The following is a 6,000-nucleotide window of genomic DNA, read 5'->3' on the forward strand; positions in this document are numbered from 1 at the left end:
TTTACCTTTACTTTTACGTCATCAGATAAATAGATAGCTTTAGTAACAGTGAATGAAGTTACAGCAGACATGCTTTGCAAGTTCTTTCTCTGCTTTTCATTGTGAATCAGTTAGGTAACTCCTCATGGCCAAACAGCAGTTACTCCTCTGTTTATGCATCACATAGTCCTCCTTATATATGTCCAAAGGTTGCAACAACAGTGTCATGTTTTGCCTTTTTGACTCTCAGCTTAATCCAGGCATGGCCAAACTTGGCCCTCCAGCTGTTTTGGGACTACAACTCCCATCAGCCCTAGCTAACAGGACCAGTGGTCAGGGATGATGGGAATTGTAGTCCCAAAACAACTAGATTGTCTTGACTTTTGGCACAGTATCTGATGCCTCTCTTCATCCTTGGTTCCAGGCACAGAGGGAGTAATCCTCAAGATTAAATTTGTCAATATGTTTACACTGCAGGGAAAATTCTTGTATAAAACCATGTATAAGCAAGATAATTTGTACAATTGATTATTTACACAGATCCCTCTTAAGGAGCGGAATATGCATGAGTTCTGCAGGGTTGCCAACTGATAATTTCCTTCCCATCCCAAATGGTTTTTCATCCTTTGCCAAGGAAGTGGGTATGATGGCAATATCAATTGCTCTGCATTTCTATTTCCTCTTGATGTGGCTGTGTTATGCCGATTCTTTCCGTTCAGCAGAGCCTCTGAGGGAAGCCACAAAGGAACTATAGATCTCAGCACTACGTGGAGCAGTGAGCAAAGTGGAACCACCTGGTGCCATATAACATATAGAAGGGCTACACAACTTAAGCATGCTGAGAGGGTAGAAATGCTGTGGGTACTTTTTGTACCATTAGTTTCAAGCTTTAATTATGAGACAACTAGAGACTTCTTTGCTCCCTTATGAGAAAACACCCTGAAGGGACTTTGGAATGAAATCTGGAATATATTTTGGCTGATACAATCAAGTTAATAACAGAGTAGTGCCCAGCTACCTCTTCTCAAACATCTCACAATATACTTTTATTTTATCTGCAATTTGTATCTCATGTTTTTTATCCCCTGTGTCACAATGTATTTTATCCTTTCTATTATACTATATTCTATACAAGTGCCTGTTTTAATGGACATGTTTCTATTCTTTGTCTGTTCTAACAAGTCTGTGGCTATATAATAAAATTAAAATCAACTTACATTTAAGTGGTAGTGGTGGTTCAAGGTGCTGAGGGCATGGCTGGGTGCTGCTGTAGCAGAGCTACCCTCTCAACCCCAGCATCATGGCCAATTACCTAGATGGAGCAGGGCTGAGGCAGGGGAGTGGCGAGGCCAGGCCTGCATGGCTGTACTAAAAGAGCCAATCTGGCACTCCCAGTTGCATACCCTTGCAGTCCTGCTCCTCCATCCCTGTACTGTCTGGGTCAGGAGGGTGGCTCTGCTGTCCTGCCCCGCCACACTGGCTACTCCTAGTGGTTTAGTAGGCAAACCCTACTTCAATAGCAATGCCAAAGGACTGACCAAAACAGTTGAACATGGAGAAAAGTGCCAACCTTGGCAAAATAGCGGATTCAAGTAAAGATCCATGCATTATTACTGCCATTAGAGCACTTTTTACGACATCAGGCTATGTGTGGAAAACACACAGAGTGTATGTTTCCCATTTCTTGGATCCCTGTTGTAGTTTTCTCCAGAGGGGTAGACACATTGCAGCAAAAATGATAAAGAATCCATTGGCACTATAAAGATGAACAGATTTATTGCGGCATAAGCTTCAGCGAGCCAAAAGACACTACATCAGACACATGAAATGTTATCCTCAGTTGGCTGTTGTTGCACATCCACAGTTGCCCGGGTGCCCCAGGCATTTTGAAGTCCGTACCATCATTTGTCCAACTGTAATGCTTATTAATATAGCTGGTTCAGAGAAATGTGGCGAAAATGAAACATTATTTGTAACAAAAGAGGTTTCAAAGATACCTTACTAAAAAGTTTAGGACTTTGCGAGAGCAAGATGACAGTTCTCAAAATGGTGCTGCAAAATCTAGCCCAGAGTCGGTGAAATTATTGTTTACTTGCATCTTCACTGCTATTTCTTGTTCTGTTAGTTTAAGATTGGGAAATTAATCGCTAGGAAAAATATTATAAACAATTTTAAGCCAGAAATAGGACTGAAAGGTCCATCTGCAAATTCTTATAACATATTTTTGGTTAACAATTATTTTTGGTCTATCAAGAACCAGAGGTCAATAATTATATAATTCAATTGTTTTAACCAGACTAATTCCCTCTAGTTTGCAAAGGGACTGCAGAGTTGGCCTATATAAAATCGTCTAACACTGGGCAACATTGATTTAATGAACCCTGCCAGCAGAAGCCCTGAACAAAGGCTTCCACTGTACACAATGGGGCTTTACCCTTCTCTCACAACACACCTTCCAAAATTTACTTAGGGTGGAGGTCTAGAGAACTCCCTAACAGTGCAGGGAGGGGAGGGGTTGGTTCCAACTGGCAAGGCAGTATATGCTTGTGCAGACAGAACATCTGTACTGGTGTGATGTTGAATCCCACCCATTGTTTATGGAGGATGCTCAGATTGGATTAATCCCCTATTGTGAAGCTGTGGGGGAATCCATGAAGAGAAAATACATATTTACATGCTCTTCTAGTACAAACTTGGAATACAAAGAGTAAGGTGCATTCATGGCTGGTCTTCTAGATTGTAGTAAGAAATACAAGAGGTCATGGGGTTTCTTACTTCAGATTTCAATAACGCTGCCCATTGGGTGGGCTAAGTTATGAGCAGTAATGGTCAAGGTCAGCAGGAAGCAAATCCAGGTAAACAAGTAAGAGAACTAGGATAGAACCTTGTTTTCAGTAAAGGAGTATGATGTAAATAATGGGTGGAGCCTGATAGTGCATGTAGGGCCAACAGTAGGCCAGCCATGAGGTTTTACTAGTTTTTATTATTATTATTATTATCCCAAACTAAGTGTTCTTGCCAGAAAGTAGTTTTTAGTGTTTGGACCAATAAAATCACGGATGTTTGGAAACCCAGGGAGAAGTTGCAGGAAGCAATTTCTTAGTTGCATTGGACCTGAGTTAGGATATGATATGAATGACTACTTTTCATAGAATGAGGCATGAAATTGGTTCTTCATGGAAGTGTAGACTGCAAGGGACCTGAAAATTACCTTGATTGGCTCCCTACAGTTAAACATGTGTTCACATACCTTACAGAGACATCCTGATGACAGAAGAAGACTTACGATTTTTACCCATTATGTGCTTAATTATAATGGACTCCTACAACAAGTCATGACTAGGGAGTCTGATTAACTTTCTATGGGCTTTTAAATGTCTTTGTGGAAAGGGATTATTGGTTGGTTTTTGTTTTTGTTTTAATATGTATTTTGCGTTCTTGTTTCGTATTTTTATATTGTGACCTGCCATGTGATCTTCAGATGATGGGTGACTTACCAATTAAAAAAAATGAAAATAACATCCCACTTTTCGAGGTTAAAAGCATTCACAAACTGACTTACAAAACTGCAAAGTATATCATTTTAAAAAATCAATAGAAAACAACACTCTGAGTCTTTTTCAGTTCTTTCTAAGATTTTAGTACATGAACCAAAATATCAGTAAAGTGTAGGAGATGGGGCATCCTAACCAAACCAAAACAAATTGGATGAATTACGGTATATTTGAGTTTTCTTGAAGGAATTTGCCACAGTCTTGTCTGTATTGAGAATGTGGTCTCCGTAGATAATACCACAGTTCTTATCTTTCATGATGATGTAATCCAGGGGTGAGCAAACTTTTTCAGCAGGGGGCCGGTCCACTGTCCCTCAGACCTTGTGGGGGGCCGGACTATATTTTGGAAAAAAATATGAATGAATTCCTATGCCCCACAAATAACCCAGAGATGAATGTTAAATAAAAGAACACATTCTACCAATGTAAAAACATGCTGATTCCCGGACCGTCCGCTGGCCGGATTTAGAAGGCAATTGGGCCGCATCCGGCCCCCCGGGCCTTAGTTTGGGGACCCCTGATGTAACCATTGGATGGTATTCAACTGAATAGTCCCATCAGCACAAGGATTTCTGCTAGTGCTGGCGGGTTGGGAAAAACTCCAGAACAAATTCAGGGGGCACCTGAGGGAGGAGAGGAGGGTAATATTCCACAGAACCCTCAGTTAATACTACACTGAATACAATCGATAGTTATCCAGTATGTGGACCAGGAGTTCAGTGAAATTCTCTGTGGAGAATACCATAACACACAGTCAGAAGTTGGTGGTCCTCTTTTGGCCATACTTGGACTCAAAGCAGATGCAGCCAGAGTTGGAGGGAAAGGTTCTGTGAGAGGCATGAATGCTGATGGACATGGTTTAAACTTTTACGTGCTCAACAATGCATTATGTAGTGTCAAAGAGACATCTTAGCTTTTAATGCATGTTGCAGCAAAAAGCTCATATTTTAGCCTCTCAAAACAGAGGACCATAGGAAAGGGTATAATGTGCTCACTGCCAAGTGATACTGACATGGGATGGCCAGGAGGGCTATGTGTCATGTTAAATAATTCAATGCTTTACATGTTTAATCTTTTATTTGCCCAGAAGCCTGTAGACATATACATAACAATGCAATGATGTAAGGGTCACACAACCTTAAGGAAGTAGACAAAAAACATCAGTCCAGCAAAGAAACCTCAAACAATTCCTCCCCAATCTCCCAATCTGCCCTCCTTCCCTTCCCTTGTGGAACAACATAGGCATGCTCTCACACCCAATTTTGTATCAAAGATGCAGAAATCTAAGGGATGTCAACTGAAGTTTAGCTGCTGAGGAAGAATGGCAGGAGTTGTTCAAGTCCTGCTTGTGACTTGCCAGAGGCATCTGTTTGGCCACTGTTAGGAATATCCACAAACAGTTAAACACTGTTTCCTGTGTTTACTGATACCCCAATTTCCCAATCGATACTGTGAAAGGGTTAGAAAAAGGGCAGGTAGAACTGTAACTCTTTCTTTAAATATGAAGAATCAACAGCATTCACTTGTTCCATATTCACTGGGGTTTCTTTTTTTAAATAAAAAAAAATCAACATATTTTGTGGTCTTCCATTAGCATATATGTATCTGGTTGCTGAAATTGGGGTGAAATTGGGGTCAATGCACATTTTAAAGCATAAACTCTTTTAATATAATTTTGGTGAGACTGAATAGAATAAAAGCAGGGGGAAGGAAGTCCTTCTCATTGTTATAAGGATAATATGAGATAATGAAGAGTTTAATAGAATATGTATTTTAACACTCTTTTATAACACTTGGGTGCCCTTTAGACTTACTTGGAGATATGTGAGAGCTGCTTATTCACGAGCTGCTTCTGCATGGGTTGGATGCAGGACTCAACCATACAGGTGGCCATATGTATCGTTCTTATAATATTGGCAAGAGGCTGATTCTATGGGAAAGACCTACCGGCATGATTTGCCATTCAAGCAAATATCCATGGGTGAATAGAATAAGAGAATTGAATAGCTCACACGTGGCTTGGAAAACATCTAAATAATGCTTTTGTTTGTGTGTAAAATGAAATTATTATTTGATAATGACTTACATATAGGAAAAAATACTGAATGAAAGAAGAGTCGGAATTGCTTAGTGACTCCCCCAGCTGGAACCATAATGCAGCTATGCTGCTCATATCCCACTAAATTCCTGACAAGGTGTTGTAAGATCACAAAAGACTCACATCCAGTTGTGATATCATTTCCCTTTGTTGGTATTTTGGATGGGAAGAAAATAGGACAGTCCAGTATTTTTAAGAAGCAGAAGGTGATGCCAGGGGGGGGGGGTTCCTTGTTGATGTGCATCACTGGGCTCCTTGGCTGGTGGTTAACCCTTCCCGGACTCCCAACACATGGGCTGGGGTCAGATATAGCCAATTAGGGTCCAATGCCTAAGCCAATACCGCTCAACATCCGTAACCAATGAAGTT

Source organism: Zootoca vivipara, chromosome 1 (assembly GCF_965207765.1).
Source record: "Zootoca vivipara chromosome 1, rZooViv2.hap1.1, whole genome shotgun sequence".
Classification (NCBI taxonomy): domain Eukaryota; kingdom Metazoa; phylum Chordata; class Lepidosauria; order Squamata; family Lacertidae; genus Zootoca; species Zootoca vivipara.